The 16,491-nt window shown below is 41.3% G+C and overlaps 1 long non-coding RNA gene across 3 annotated transcripts in view; it reads left to right on the top strand.

Annotated features, from left to right (window-relative positions):
• The window catches only part of LOC129543237 (uncharacterized), a 398,644-nt gene that overhangs the window by 310,346 nt on the left and 71,807 nt on the right, over positions 1 to 16,491 (top strand). For all 3 annotated transcript variants that reach the window (XR_016036055.1, XR_008683264.2, XR_008683265.2), the window contains one exon: positions 10,682 to 10,827. This is a non-coding gene — a long non-coding RNA (uncharacterized LOC129543237). The remainder of the gene's footprint in view (positions 1 to 10,681; positions 10,828 to 16,491) is intronic.

The following is a 16,491-nucleotide window of genomic DNA, read 5'->3' as shown; positions in this document are numbered from 1 at the left end:
ACTCCAGGCAAGAACACTGGAGTGGGTTGCCATTTCCTTCTCCAGTGCATGAAAGTGAAAAGTGAAGTCGATCAGTCATGTCCGACTCTTTGCGACCCCATGGACTGCAGCCTACCAGGCTCCTCCGTCCATGGGATTTTCCAGGCAAGAATACTGGAGTGGGGTGCCATTGCCTTCTCTGCATTGAGAGCCTAGGGAGCAAAATTTGGAACTCTGGGGAAAGAAATGGAACAATGGGTATTTCCTTTAGCCTGAGAACTCAGCACTGTCTGTGTCTCTGCTCCAAGTTTCTAGTATACCAGAAACTTCACCTGGATCTGGGTATAGAAAACTTACCTGTACCTCCTGTTATTCTTGACGTAACTCTAACCCATCATTCTTGACTTACTCTAATCTAGTGGGAGTAACTCTTGCTTTGTGTGCCTTCTCATCATTGAAGAGTGGGATGAACGTCTTGTTTTTCAACTGCTTTAGTTTCAAACCAGTACTACAGAGAAGAGTCATCTGTGTCATGTTGTGTGTCGCGGATGTGGTACATGAGTATCCTCATACAGACCCACACTCCCTTACAACAGCTGATGCCCTCCACTCTCTAAAGTCATGTCCCTGGTCTAGCTCTGAGCACATACTGTAAATACCAGGACCTCTGGTAAATTCTGAACGCCCATTATCATCAGTAACATCCAGCCATGAGAAAGGAGTGAATTAGTGGTCTGATTAAAGATGGTAGACAGTATAAAAATTCACTCCAGTGACATTCTGCTGCTGCTGCTAAGTCACTTCAGTCGTGTCCGACTCTGTGTGACCCCACAGGCGGAAGCCCACCAGGCTCCCCCGTCCCTGGGATTCTCCAGGCAAGAACACTGGAGTGGGTTGCCATTTCCTTCTCCACCAGTGACATTATGAAACAGAAATAGTCAGGAATCAAGATCAGAGAGCTAGTCTTGGTTTTCCCAATAACTAGAATTGTGAAGGTGATACAGTAAGTTTAACTTGACTTTTATGAACCTCATATCCAAGTATGAAATTATTTCATGTTTGAATTTATGAAAGAAGATTTTAGTTTGACTTATCATTAAGACTTTTCTCAGCATTATGGTTGTTTTTAAGTCTTAATACTTCCAGTTATATTTAGTTGTTTTCTTAAGGATAACAATATTTACTTTCTGTTACCTAAATAATGCTGTGTTATCAAGGTCAATCATTTCTATTAACAGGTTCAACACACAAAACACATTAGAGATAAAAATTTCATTTTGTACAACCCTGACTAATCTGTCCCACCTGGTAGGGGAGAACCTGGTGGGGGAGAGTGGTCAAGGGTAGTTAGCTCATAAAAGCAACCAAAGAAACTGAGGTAAGGGCTTCCCCGGTGGCTCAGTGGTGGAGTCCTCTTGGCAGTGCAGGAGACATGGGTTCAATCCCTGTTCCAGGGAAAGTCGCACATGCCGCAGAGCAATCAAGTGTATGCACCACAGCTACTGAGCCTGTGCTCTGGAGCCTGGCAGCCACAGCTACTGAGCCCATATGCTCCAAGTACTGAAGCCCGAGCGGCCTAGATCCTGTGCTCTGTAACGAGAAGCCACTGCAATGAGAAACCCGCGCACTGCAACAAAGAATCGTCCCACTCGCCACAACTAGAGAAAAGCCTGCATAGCCACCAAGACCCAGCACAGTTAAAATGAAGTAAATAAATAGATAAAAAAATTTTTTAAAAGGTGAAGATCACTTGGTGTTATGCCTTTTATTGGGTCTTTGGAAGACAGACTTTTTCTAACTTAAAAAATGCTAAGCAGAGTTTAAGACTAGGTGTGTTTTGCTTTTGGAATCATTCCTTAAAAGTGAGATTGTCAGATCATTCTGAAGACAGGAGAATTTTAATTTGGCCTCCTAAAGACTTGAGTCTCAACCTCAGCCAGTGTTCAGATGCTTGTCTTTAATGTAAACCTTTGATAGTTTATGAATTCCTTTCAGGAGAAATGTAGAAAAAATATGCAAATGTTTAGGAAAGCCAGCAAGACTGTAGTTGGAAGGTAGATGTGTTCATGTAGAAAGTTTTATATGAAAACCTGTCCTCAGAAAGATGTAGGAACAATGGACCAGCTTGTCCTTGTTCTCATTTTAAAATAAACATATTGTAGACTTGTAGTTGGCTTCTGATGAGCTGTTCATGGAGCCATTTAAGGCATAACTTCTGCACTGGTATTGAACCAACAGAATAAAAGCTGTTCATAACCTTGTGTACCTTTCCAACATAAACACTATGTCTTAAGTAAATCAGTTTTATATTAGTTTATATATAACATCACATGGGAGCTTTTTCTTTGACTTTTTTGTCTGATCTGAACTTCTAGCTAGGCATTCATATCTTCTGATAGTGCTGTTCTAGATTATCATTTTACATTCCAAATTGGTGTAAGCCAAAATTATTTATTTTACCCTTGTCATGGGATAGCACTTATTGCTCATAGCCAGGGCTCAGTCAGTGAGTATTCTTTGAAAGCTGCTTCAATTTTCTGCCTGTGTTTTCGAGTATTCCCTTTAAATGAATGCTCATATTAAAGAAGCAGGAGCTGTTTATTACTCATCTTTCATTCTCGCTTGTCATTATTTTCTTACACCTGAAATTGTTTCTGTAGAGGATGGCAACCCACTCCAGTATTCTTGCCTGGAAAATTCCATGGACAGAGGAACCTGGTGGGCTACAGCACATCGGGTTGCAGAGAGTTGGACATGACTAAGCATACACACAAGAGGAGATTATGGAGTTTGGTTGTCCATGAATATACTTTGTTGACTGAATCTTAGGGGATAAACAGTGCTGTAGTTTCTTCCAGGAAGATTATAAGTATCAATATGACTATATTTCACTGTACAGAAATGTCTGCTTTGGAGGGAGAGTCTGAATGGAGGAGATAATCATAATAAATAGGATGCACTCTAGAAACTTTGGAAGGTTGGAAAAAGTGATTTGTTTCCCAACCTCTCATTAAACCATGTAATCAGAGAGATAAACATCTAACCAGAAAACATTGTTAGAGGGAGAACAGTTCAGTTTTTTTTTTTTTTTAATCTGTCTGTAACAATTTCAATGTCTTCTTATAGTGATTGAATAAAATAAAAACATTGAATGGACACCACTACTTGACTCTAGTCTGTGTTTCCATTCTTGGCCTTCACAGATCTCCATTGTGAAGGTATATTCTCAGACGAGGCATAATTTAATGGGGAAGACGGTGGATTTGGAAAACTCTGGATTCAGCTCCTCATGCTGCAGTTATTAGCTGTGTGAACTTCATCCAATCACATCACCGCTCTGAATTTAAGCCTTCTAAAAGCTAAGAAAAAATTACATATAGACTTTTCCCTTCATCTGTGACATCATTTAAGAAAATATGATGTAGGATCAGATATTTATATCTTATTTTTCGAGCTACTTTTATTGTGGTGATTTGTGTTTGCAGTGGAAACACATAGGACACTTGAAATTTGAGAAATACACCCATCTTGTCATCTATTGAGGTGGCAAATTCATTTCCTTTTATATCAGGACACTTTGGCCACAAAGATGTTGTAAATAATATCTGGGGGCACAAATAAGCTATTTAAGAGTTAATAAAAGGCTATACACAAATCTTTTTGAAGTTTATGTCCAATCTTTAGTTTTTTATATGCTGCTCAGTTATGAAAAGGAGAGAGAACATAAAAGCTGATTTTTATTAAATTACTTATATGCTCAATGTCTTTTTCTGGTCTTATCTAATCCCGCAGAAATAATCTAGAAGGATGTGCAATTCACTCTTTTCAGATACCGCTCACCATCTGTTTTCAAAGTGAGAAACGAGCATCGCTTTGTACCTAATTTCCCTTTGTCTGCTAAGTCCAAACTCGGGGAAAGAGGTCACTGTTTATTCTGTTTATAACCAACTTGATATTAACAATTCACGTTCCATGGTCTGCTTTTTTTATATGGTTTTATGGTTGACTGTGTCGATCACAATAAACTGTGGAACATTCTGAAAGAGATGGGAATCCCAGACCACCTGACCTGCCTCTTGAGAAACCTGTATGCAGGTCACGAAGCAACAGTTAGAACTGGACATGGAACAACAGACTGGTTCCAAATAGGAAAAGGAGTACGTCAAGGTTGTATATTGTCACCTTGCTTATTTAACTTATATGCAGAGTACATCATGAGGAACGCTGGGCTGGAAGAAGCACAAGCTGGAATCAAGATTGCCGGGAGAAATATCAATAACGTCAGATATGCAGATGACACTACCCTTATTTCAGAAAGTGAAGAGGAACTCAAAAGCCTCTTGATGAAAGTGAAAGAGGAGAGTGAAAAGGTTGGCTTGAAGCTCAACATTCAGAAAACAAAGATCATGGCATCTGGTCCCATCACTTCATGGGAAATAGATGGAAAAACCGTGGAAACAGTGTCAGACTTTATTTTTTTGGGCTCCAAAATCACTGCAGATACTGATTGCAGCCATGAAATTAAAAGACGCTTACTCCTTGGAAGGAAAGTTATGACCAATCTTGATAGTATATTAAAAAGCAGAGACATTACTTTGCCAACCAAGGTCCATCTAGTCAAGGCAATGGTTTTTCCCGTGGTCATTTATGGATGTGAGAGTTGGACTGTGAAGAAAGCTGATCGCCGATGCTTTTGAACTGTGGTGTTGGAGAAGACTCTTGAGAGTCCCTTATACTGCAAGGAGATCCAACCAGTCCATTCTAAGGGAGATCAATCCTGGGTGTTCATTGGAGGGACTGATGCTGAAGCTGAAACTGCAATACTTTGGCCACCTCATGCGAAGAGTTGACTCACTGGAAAAGACTCTGATGCTGGGAAAGGTTGGGGGCGGGAGGGGAAGGGGACGACGGAGAATGAGATGGCTGGATGGCATCACCGACTCTGTGGACATGAGTTTGAGTGAACTCCGGGAGTTGGTGTTGGACAGGGAGGCCTGGCGTGCTGTGATTCATGGGGTCGCGGAGAGTCGGACACGACTGAGCAACTGAACTGAACTGAACTGATGGTAACTATTCATCCCCCCCCTTCTTTTGGCTCCCTCACGTACTTATTGCAACAGATATTCTTGGCTCAATGAAATAGGGAACTCATTCATCAGGAGTGTTTGATTGGGTTTTTTTCAGAAGCAAAACCGTTTTGCTTTTTGTTTTTAGTGTTTTCTTTTTCCTCTGTCAGACCTGATCCAGTGTAGAAGAGAGAGAGAGAAAAACAAGAGTATCTTGGAAAACTGATGTGAATTGCAGCAAGTTCTTGGATTTAGACAGAAAATGGGAGGAATGAAAATATAATGAGTGCATAGCTTGTCTGTATATTGGAGATGCTCTTATATATGTAATTGAGGTTTTATCTAGAGCATTAGCTATGGTGAAGATAATGGTGACAATAATTAATCTCACTGGATAATAAGCAAGCAGGCTCAGAGAGGCAAGGAACCTGGCTTAGAACACATTGTTAGTAAGCATTGTAGGGCTTCCCTTGTTTACTCTATTGTGTGTAGCTCAAAACAGTGTTTTTTGTCTAATCACATGGATTGCAGTAAAACTAGTGCTGTTATTGTGTTTCCTTTCAAAACTTTCACTGGTTTCATACCCTGTGGGTACATAATATTTTAGGACCAGGTTTTTATACTGTTGTCTATGCCTTATGCTTAAAATGGCAATGACTTTATAGCAGAGTCTTGCTGAGGTGCACGTTCTTCTCTTCTGGAATGTTCTGTGACAGTCATCATGTAAGGACAAGAACCTTTGAAGATGATTATACAGCAGTAGCCTTATTATGGAATGCTTACTGTTTGTCATATATGTGTCTTATTTGTTTTATCTGTATTAACTTTTCTGCCCTGGAGAATGCTCCTGTGGGGCAGCCACCATTATTTTTTTCCATTTAGAGGTGAAGGTCAAGGCATAATAGGTTTCCTAACTTGCCAAGGTTCCAAAGCTAGTGTATTTTCAAATGCAAGCTGTCTGGCTCCATAGCCACCCTACAATGTGACCTTTTAGCCTGATGAGTTAGCAGCTGTGGCTCTTTGAGAGCCATGAATTGGCCTCAATGGACATAGAAAATAGTTTTGTGTATGTGTGTGTTTCCAAGACTATCATATTTTTCATCAGTTATAAGTAATGCACACATTTTAGGATAGTCGTTGTAAAATGTAAAATGTTCAAGCCATAGTTAGAGGGTGGGGGAAGATTAAGTCATTTGGAATGGTTTGGAAAAGCTCTCTGGGCAACCGTCCAGAGTTTTTGCTGGGCCTTGGGATCTTGAATGTTTGTAAAGAGTGGGGAGATTTTGTGTCTTTGCACATAAGTGTCCCTGCATCATTTTGGTCTTTAGCCTGAACCACTCAATGATGGAAAAAGAAATCTCAGGAAAGATGAAAGAGTAGAACTAAAGGGAAGTCCTACATAGATTTCAAAAGACTATAAAGTTTCATAGTTAATAATTCATAATGTTCACTATCCTTATGATATTTTACATGAGGTTATTTATCTTTTCTCTTTGAGAACATATTTTCCCTTATATTTAAAAATATTCTGTCTTTAGAACTCCTTTAAAATGTTTGGAGGGCAAAAATAGGTGAAGTAGGTTCTTTATTTTCTAGCCATTTTTAAGTCATTGGAATAATTAACATATTTCTGTGTTCATCGGTGTACTTATTCAGCAGGTGTTTGTTGAACACTTACTATATCAGTTCAGTTCAGTTCAGTTGCTCAGTCGTGTCCGACTCGTTGCGACCCCATGAATCACAGCACGCCAGGCCTCCCTGTCCATCACCAACTCCCAGAGTTCACTCAAACTCATGTCCATCGAGTCGGTGATGCCATCCAGCCATCTCATTCTCTGTCATCCCCTTCTCCTCTCACCCCCAATCCCTCCCAGCATCAGACTCTTTTCCAGTGAGTCAACTCGTCGCATGAGGTGGCCAAAATATTGGAATTTCAGCTTTAGCATCAGTCCTTGCAATGAACACCCAGGATTGATCTCCTTTAGAATGGACTGGTTGGATCTCCTTGCAGTCCAAGGGACTCTCAAGAGTCTTCTCCAGCACCACAGTTCAAAAGCATCAATTCTTCGGCGATCAGCTTTCTTCACAGTCCAACTCTCACATCCACACATGACCACTGGAAAAACCATAGCTTTGACTAGACGGACCTTGGTTGGCAAAGTAATGTCTCTGCTTTTTAATATGCTCTCTAGGTTGGTCATAACTTTCCTTCCAAGGAGTAAGCGTCTTTTAATTTCATGGCTGCAATCAGCATCTGAAGTGATTTTGGAGCCCCCAAAAATAAAGTCTGACACTGTTTCCACTGTTTCCCCATCTATTTCCCATGAAGTGATGGGACCAGATGCCATGATCTTTGTTTTCTGAATGTTGAGCTTCAAGCCAACCTTTTCACTCTACTCTTTCACTTTCATCAAGAGGCTTTTGAGTTCCTCTTCACTTTCTGCCATAAGGGTGGTGTCATCTGCATATCTGAGGTTATTGATATTTCTCCCGACAATCTTGATTCCAGCTTGTGCTTCTTCTAGCCCAGCGTTCCTCATGATGTACTCTGCATAGAAGTTAAATAAGCAGGGTGACAATATACAACCTTGACATACTCCTTTTCCTATTTGGAACCAGTCTGTTGTTCCATGTCCAGTTCTAACTGTTGCTTCCTGACCTGCATACAGGTTTCTCAAGAGGCAGGTCAGGTGGTCTAGTATTCCCATCTCTTTCAGAATGTTCCACAGTCTATTGTGATCCACACAGTCAAAGGCTTTGGCATAATCAATGAAGCAGAAATAGATGTTTTTCTGGAACTCTCTTGCTTTCTCCATGATCCAGCAGATGTTGGCAATTTGATCTCTGGTTCCTCTGCCTTTTCTAAAACCTACTTGAACATCTGGAAGTTCACGGTTCACATATTGCTGAAGCCTGGCTTGGAGAATTTTGAGCATGACTTTACTAGCGTGTGAGATGAGTGCAATTGTGCGGTAGTTTGAGCATTCTTTGGCATTGCCTTTCTTTGGGATTGGAATGAAGACTGACCTTTTCCCATCCTGTGGCCACTGCTGAGTTTTCCAAATTTACTGTATTATAGACCCTCTACAAAACTCTGGAGATAAAAGATGAAGTCCTGAATTTGTCCTCAAGGCATTTGGATTCTGGTGGGAGGAAATGGCAGCTAGTCAGCCTGCAGATAATAAGTGCTGTGTAAGCAGAGTAGAAAGCTCTGTCAGGGCACAAAGGAAGGCGGACAGTTCCTCTGACGGTGATCAGCAGACATTTGAGCCAAAGCTATCAACAGTGTTAAGGCTGGGTAGGCCAAGGTGGGCAGGGAGGGTGTTAGAGGCTGGAGTGCTCAAAATCTTGGGGCAGTGAAGGACAGGAACCACCACCACCATCTCACAGCTAGAAAACCTGACCATTGTAGCCAGCTCTGGTTCCCTGTGAAGGAAAGCCCACATGGACTCAGGTCCATGGATTCATGGACCTCTTCAGCCAGTCTTCCTTCTTTACTGGGTAAAATGGGGCTTGCTTCCCTTGTTCCTTCCTTCCTTCCTGTTTTCTTTCCTTCCTAACTTCCTTTTTCTGTTTAGTTGATGAATTTGAGTTAGATGTAGGCATTTCTCACATCAGGCTTAATCTTACGGAGGGAAAAGGGAAGGAAAAAAACAAAACAAGAGGGCTCCTATCACACAATAGGATATAAGGGTTTCTGCCATTTGTTTCTGTGTCTTTTTTCATATGTTTCTCAGGAAATTCAATTTTTCTGCTCTTCCATTAGCATGTCTCTTTGATCAGAAGTGCCTGTATCACTGCTTTTCTCAGCTTTTTTTGTGAGCCATCGTGGATAAGCATGGCGTGGCCACGGGGAGACTTCCTTGGTTGAGTACCTAAAATTTGTGTCTTTGGGGTTTTGTACTGGGACAGCAAAATGCCCATGTTTAAATAACTTAAAATTCCTGGGAAACTCATAAAACTGCCTGACATGATGTTAAATAGTTTGTGCCTATAAGAAACTTTGCAGATGGCTAAGATAAGTATGAAGGATGCTTATATGTTTTGACTTACTGTCTCTTCAATTACATTATATAAAATTCAGCAGACTTCTCCATGATCACTAGGGAAATAAATGATTTTCCTGTCATAAATCACAAATACCACAAGCTAGAGGAGGATTGTAATTGACGGGTGCCCATCGATAGTTTATTTCTATTCTCCTGGAGGGCTCCCAAAAATGAAGCGTCCACCGTATTTATTCAGAAAAATATATTCTTAAATAAAATTGCCCTGACAGTGGCTGCTGTACTTAAGCAACTTAAAAAATTCCAACTGCTACTTTGCTTAGCAAACTAGCTGGATGTCCCAACCATGATTGTGTAAGATGAAGATAAATTGTGCTTGTACACGCACACATGTAGATTTGATTCCTTTGTTCACAGTGTTCTGATTCAGGGCAACTCGAAGATGATTTGGAGGTGTTATGAGTAACTTTGCATTTATTCCAGAAAATTTCACTGGAGGAGAAAATGCATTCTTGGCATGCAGTAAAACCCCACATTTGATTATATAATTCATTTGTGATTTAAATTTTTATAATTTATTCAGTAAGTCCAATGAATGTAATGTTGGATAATAAGCTAATTTAGTTTTATGAGTATTAAAAGTACATGACTGATTTTACAAAATGAACTGCTGAGTCATGGATTTGGATGTGATTTAGGGGAGCCTCCCCACACCCCTCCTCCTGGTCTTCTAGCTCCATCCACACATCCTTCCTGCTCAACCCTAATCTTCTTTGATCAAAGGGAAGCACTTTAAAGAAGGAAATCTTCAGGAGTTTTAATATAATTACCTTTAGGATGAGAATTCTGTTCAAAGTCATACCATTGGCCGATTCAATAATGTCTAGAATTCTGCCCAGACTTGAAAGTACTTTGTGTCCATGGCTGAACAGCACAGCTGTCTTCATGTTTTGCTTCTGGGATTGAACTGCATAGGTTTTCAGTCTTTAAATACGTTCTGGTGGGTGTCAGTGCGTTTGCAAATAAAGATTTCCATGCTTGACCTGGTCATGGTAGAAGAGATCTGGTCCTGCTGCCCCTAAGTTTTCTCCCATTTTGAGAGCAGAGACAAATAACTCACAAATAACATCGCCTTGATACTGTCAGTGGTGGTTTACGAAAGCCGCTTTGGGGTTAGACCCTGGGAGTGGCTAGGATGGTAACAAAACCAGATTCAAGTTACACACGAGCAACTTGATAAATTATCAAATTCATATGCTGTATTCTATTCTCACAAGAGGGAACATTTTGCCAAAAAGTCTGTTTAAATAAAATTTCCTTTGGAATATTTTCTCCTTCTCTGAGGACCCGTGCCTTTCCCCAGCCCATTTTCCCTGCCCCTACTACCTCATGTATGGTGAGCATTCAGTAGGCAGTGAATGAATTCCTTTGTCCCTGCGTCTGAATGGTCGAGTGGAAGTCTTCACCCAAACAATAGCTTGTGGATGGTCTGCAGTGGGGAGGCCTGGGCACCACTTCAAAAGTGATTTCCCTATCCTGGCAGGGCAGGACATGTTCTCCTCAGTCTGGGAAGTCATAGCTCTATCCCTGTTCAACACTATACCTCCCTTTTGTTTGTTTCCTTCCCAGGAGCTGTGGAATCCGAGTGCGGCTGCCAAGAGGAATCCAGAAAAGCCAAAGAGCCCAAGCATGTCAGACCTTCCTGTAGCCACACACACACACCTCAAACCCCAAGGAAGTGAGTGAGAAGCGCCGGCAAGGAGACAGCCAACCAGGTGAGCAACCACATCAGTCTGAGGGCTAAAGCAACAGGAAAGGGTTTTTGGCAGTTCTGTTCATCTGGCAACATGAGGATTTGACCTGAGCTTACACCAAATTACCTCACTGCAAATTATTTTCTGCCTAGTGCTACAGATGTTAGGGTGACTCCACTGAGCTCTTGGGCTGAGGACAGATGAATACATCCAAGACGATGACCTTGTTTCCAGGTGTGATGGGGGGATTGCTTCTCCTCGTTCAGGAAGAGTTAATCCCAAGTTTTTTTCCACTTTTAGGGGAGGTTCTTTTGTTCAGAGCCAATAGGGGAGCTTTTGGTTTCGGTCTTGAGTTTCGTTTTGAGCCTTCTGGTTTGGCTCTGTAAGGGTGTGGGTGTGTTTGTGCTTGTGGGTGTGGTGTGTGTATGTGTATTTGTGTATTTCCACATAGATGGCTAAGACTGTTTTTCCTTTTTTATAAATAGAAATCTCTCTCTCTCCCTCTTTTTTTTTTTTTTGCTATTTGGGTCCATATGTTTTGAAGCTACCTCCTAGATGAATTGAATTAGACTACGCTATTTTTATTTACTTTTTAATGTTTTTACTAATGAAATCACTGGTTGGAGCCTTATGCAGTTTGGTGCTATAATAGGATTTGCCAGGGTTCCATTGTACTCTAAATTAGTTTTAAATTTCTGCCCTTTGCCTTCCTTTTCATTTATGTTAAATGTTACTATTATGTGAAGAGAAGAGATTTTAATGATAGTAAGAAGGTATTTAGAGACTCCTGCTCTGCTGCTTGTTAAAATACAGACCATCAACAGGGGAGTTGAAGCCCTGAAACAACAACTCTCAGGCAGAAATGTTAATGCCCACATTATTGACATTTGGGGCTAGATAATTCTGTATTGTAGTGTTTTTTCCTGTGCATTATAGAATGTAGTGGCAGCCCAGGCCTCAACCCACCAATTGCCAGTAGCACTCAACTGCCCTGGTGTGCAACTGGAAAAGTACCATGGAGGATAAAATTGCTCCCAGTTGGGAACCATTGCTTTAGGGATAAATTTTTACTGAGGAAAAAAAGGCAGAGAAAATAGTGAAGATGGAGACTGTGGAGTATTGATTTTGCGTTTTAAATATGTTACCTGTGTAGTTCCAAAGAAAGTATTGGTTTGACCAAAATTTTGTTCGGGTTTTCTGTAACACCTTTTTGGTCAACCCAATACATCTTTTGCAGATGAGGCCTGCCAGTAAATTCTTGCTTCACCTTCGGTACAGTTCAGTTCAGTTGCTCACTCGTGTCCAACTCTTTGCGAGCCTATGGACTGCAGCATGCCAGGCTTCCCTGTCCATCACCAACTCCCAGTTGTCCATCACCACCAGTTCAGTTCAGTTCAGTTCAGTCGCTCAGTCGTGTCCGACTCTCCGCGACCCCATGAATCACAGCACACCAGGCCTCCATGTCCATCACCAGCTCCCGGAGTTCACTCAAACTCGTGTCCACAGAGTCGGTGATGCCATCCAGCCATCTCATTCTCTGTCATCCCCTTCTCCTCCCGCCCCCAACCCTTCCCAGCATCAGAGTCTTTTCCAGTGAGTCAACTCGTCGCATGAGGTGGCCAAAGTATTGGAGTTTCAGCTTTAGCATCAGTCCTTCCAATGAACACCCAGGATTGATCTCCTTTAGAATGGACTGGTTGGATCTCCTTGCAGTATAAGGGACTCTCAAGAGTCTTCTCCAACACCACCACCAGTTACCTATCCTTTATTGACTGGCATTTGGTTTAGATTGATATAACAGTTGCAACTCACTTAGAACAAGGATTCATTTTGATGTTCTCATGATCAAGTGAAGAACTTCTGGGTATTCATATCCTGCAGTACTTTCTTTAAAGGGGACAGCCTGATCTCTGGGTGCTTTTATAGCACTGGCTTATTGGTTGGTGAACGAGATTCAAATGAGGGCTTCCCTGATGGCTAAGATGTTAAAGAATCTGCCTGCAATGCAGGAGACTTGTGTTTGATCCCTGGGTCAGAAAGATCCCCTGGAGGAGACAGGGGCAACCCCCTCCAGTATTCTTGCCTGAGAATTCCATGAACAGAGGAGCCTGGCGGTCCCCAGTCCATGGGGTCGCAAAGAGTCGGACATAGCTGAGTGCCTAACACACGCATTAGAACAAGGATTGATTTTGATGCTCTCAGGATCAACTGAAGAACTTTTGGGTATTTGTATCCTGCAGTACTTTGAAGGGGAGAGCCTGATCCCTGGGTGTTTTTATAGAGCTGACTTATTGGTTGGTGAACAAGATTCAAATGAGGCTCTTGTGAAACTTTAATTGAATGGATGAATTGAATGAATGAATTGAATGAAGAAAGACACTCACAATACACTTTAATTTATGAATGGGAGGTCAGATACACGAGTTAAGGACAGGTTTGACTGAATTGACCGTCTTCTACAGTACTGAAGTCGTCCAGAGTATTGCCTTCTTCCTGTATAGGATTGTAATTAGTTTGCTCTGTTCCCAATCTCCTTCCAAATTCACTCACCCTCTCGTAGTAGAATGTTTCAGTTGCCAGACAAGTGGAGTCATGTCTCCACTGTGATTTAACATTAAATGTCCTGCTGTCTTTATTTCAAAAAATTTGTTTCCTCATTATTCACTCTTCACATGATCATACATGTTTGCCAGGCACGTTCTTGCATTTCCTTTTTCTCTTCCATCCTTCCTGCCCTTGTTTTCTTCCCTTTTCTCTGACTGCAGGAAGTGTCAGCTGACCTGGCTGGCATCGTCTTACCTTCTTTTGAACTGTGTTACCCAGAGACCTCCGTTTATTATGCCTTGGGCACGCTCTGTCTTGAATGCTGGATCTCTCTGAGGGATAGTTAATGATCTTTGCAGCAAATGAAGGTGAACTGTAGCCACATTATTGTGATAATACATCCAACTGTATGGAACAGATTGAGCTGAGCTTTGAACAGCTGGGGCTGGCAGAGTGAGTCTTGACTTCTCTCGGAAGAGTTCCAGAACTGCCAAATCATCAAACTTGAAGGGGAAAGAGGGACAAGAAAGGTTAGGGGAAGAGTGGCTCCAAAAAGCAGGTGCTTTTTGCTTTTGTGATCTACCTTTCTGGAAATTTTGCCGGTTTGTGGATCAGGTGCAGTGCAGATCTAATTGAACCCAGGGGCTGCTGTCACTGTTTTTGGACTTGTCTGCTTCGTGGCTTGGATGGTATTTTCATGTTCATTTGCAGGCATGGAACATGTGATGAATATATGCTTCTGTTAAAGCTTGTGCCACCCTTATGTCCAGTGAGACCATTTGTAGTTTTAAGGATGTGCAGCCTGAACAGAACCCTAATATAAATTCATAATGGCTGTGTTGGAACCTTTGGACTTGGACTGTTGTGTGGCTTTGTGATGGATACAATAAATGGACATCAGTGTGGGTATGGCAGATATTATAAAATGGTGGCCCATGGAGCCAGATCCTGCCCTCAAATATGCTGTTTGCCCTTCCAAGGAAGTGTATATATGTGTTTGTTTAAAGAACCACCTGGCAGTGTTGGTTTGTTTTTTTTAATTACATAAAAATCTGGTTAATCTACCCAAAGAAGCCAAAATATCTGGCTTCCCCAAAACCATCATCTCCCATGGCACACACCAGTGGGGGCTGAGTAACTATGGCCCCATACCTGTGTCCAGTAGGTAGGGGCTCTGCAGCTCACAGAAGTCCTCACCTGGCACCCTCACACTCACTTGTCAGCGGGCTTCTGCCAGAGAGGATCAGGGGAGAACAGATAGAGACTTTGGGATGGGGAAGAATTGGGTTTGACTTCTAGTTTCACAACCAGCTTTGTCAATTTGGGCAAGTGACTTACCTTTCTGAGTCTTAGTTTCCTTGTGCATAAAATGGAAATAAAATTCTCCACCTCATGGTTGTTGTAAAGAACATGAATTGAGGTAGAAAATTTGACACCCGTAAAAAAGAGCCATGATGCTGCACACATCAGCCATCACGGTAATTTTCAGCTGCTATGTATCATAGGTGACTTGAGGCCAATCGTTTAGAGTCACATTGACTATGTTATAAAATTAGATGAACACTCCTATTACTCAGGACAGTGAGGGGACTTGTGTCTGGGCTTCTCATATTTCTGTTTTTGTCTTCAGTACAGAATTTACAGTGTCTCTAGGGGAGTAACATTGTAGAAACTGAGTTCTTAGGCATGGCATTATCTGAAGAGAGAAAAATCTTACAATTTAGCTCATATTAGGTAGACACTTGGTTTTCTTTTGACTGAGCCATGACTTAGTAATTATGGTCTAAACTTTTCAAGTTTCTGTCTCCCCATCCCAATTACATTCAAAATAAGTTTGATGATAACGCTGAGGATTGAAGATGCTCAGCATTTTCATGGAAGGAAAGCTACAGAAATGAAAGCGGTGTATCAATTACTATATTTCTTTAAAAGTGGGAGTTGGATTTAGTTCTTGTTAGCCTTGCGATCTATTGAAGACAGCAGTGTATCAGCATGTTGTGCTCACAGATTCTTTAAAATTTCAAGGGATTTTTTTTTTCTATGTTATTGCATCAGTATCTTTTCTCTCCAATCTCTGACCTTTGACATCTATCAGAAGGTTCCAGAATGCATTAGACTGCCATACTAGGTGAGCTTCCTGCTTATTACATATGTAGTTAGGAAATACCGGTTTTTCCGCCTATTTTTCTACTTCCTGCAAAGATGGGTTTCCTTTAGATGTGGATATTTCCCTTAAATGCATATTCCTGTCTCCAAATGGTGAGGGAAAGCAGGGCAGTAATTTCTTATTGTATTACACTTTGCGAATATACCTGGAAAACTCCTCTGTTCTAGTGAAAAACTTCTTAGAAGAAGGAAGCAAGGTGGCTAGAAAATGTTAAGGCCGTTGTGAGACCAGTGGGAGAAAATGTGTGTAAAAGGTGAAAAGTGAGCTGTGATTAGCTTAGGTATAGAGTTCAGAATTCAAACCACGCCATGTGATAAACAGGTTGTCAAGTGTTGTCTTAAATCCACCTTGGATGAGTGAATGCCATGATTAGAATAGAAGGTCCCTGAGCAGAAGGCATAAGAGAAGAAAATGTTATTTTTAGAGCCCTTCTTCTAAAACCTTTCTGAATGGACGTGTAAGTCTACCTCTGGACTTGAAACAGGGCCCATATCTAGATCTGACTCCAGGTAATTACTCAGAACCCCTTTTTCTTCCAGCCTTTCCCCCTTTTTCTACCTGATGCTGTGCATGGAGGAGGTGCAGGGAGGGAGGGAAGGAGGTGAAGAGAGGATGGGGCAGAGTATGGCTGAAAGTGGGGTGATTTGCAGAATGAAGGTTCTTTGCACTGAAGATTCAAATCACTGGAAGTATTGTGGCATGTTTAGGAAACAGTTGAATTGATCCATATGAAGTTGTTAGTATTTCAATTGTACAAAAACGGCAGTTTTATACAGTTCAACCAAAAATACAAGTATTACATTTTTGCTAGAATTGCTATCCGTCCTGCAGCTGGGTGTATGGAGTGGTTTTAAAAGCCAGAGGTATTTTGGCATCCAATTGGTGATTTTATTTTGTGTGTGTATGTGATTTTCCTAGAATATACAAATATTTTTTGCCTTGAATTTTTCTTATCAGGTTTTTCTAAAATTATA

This window comes from Moschus berezovskii, chromosome 23 (assembly GCF_049115385.1).
Source record: "Moschus berezovskii isolate FMDL1 chromosome 23, NW_MosBer_1.0, whole genome shotgun sequence".
In the NCBI taxonomy this organism is placed as follows: domain Eukaryota; kingdom Metazoa; phylum Chordata; class Mammalia; order Artiodactyla; family Moschidae; genus Moschus; species Moschus berezovskii.
The sequence above is the reverse complement of the archived record's forward strand: the minus strand, read 5'-3'. Positions and strand labels throughout refer to the sequence as shown.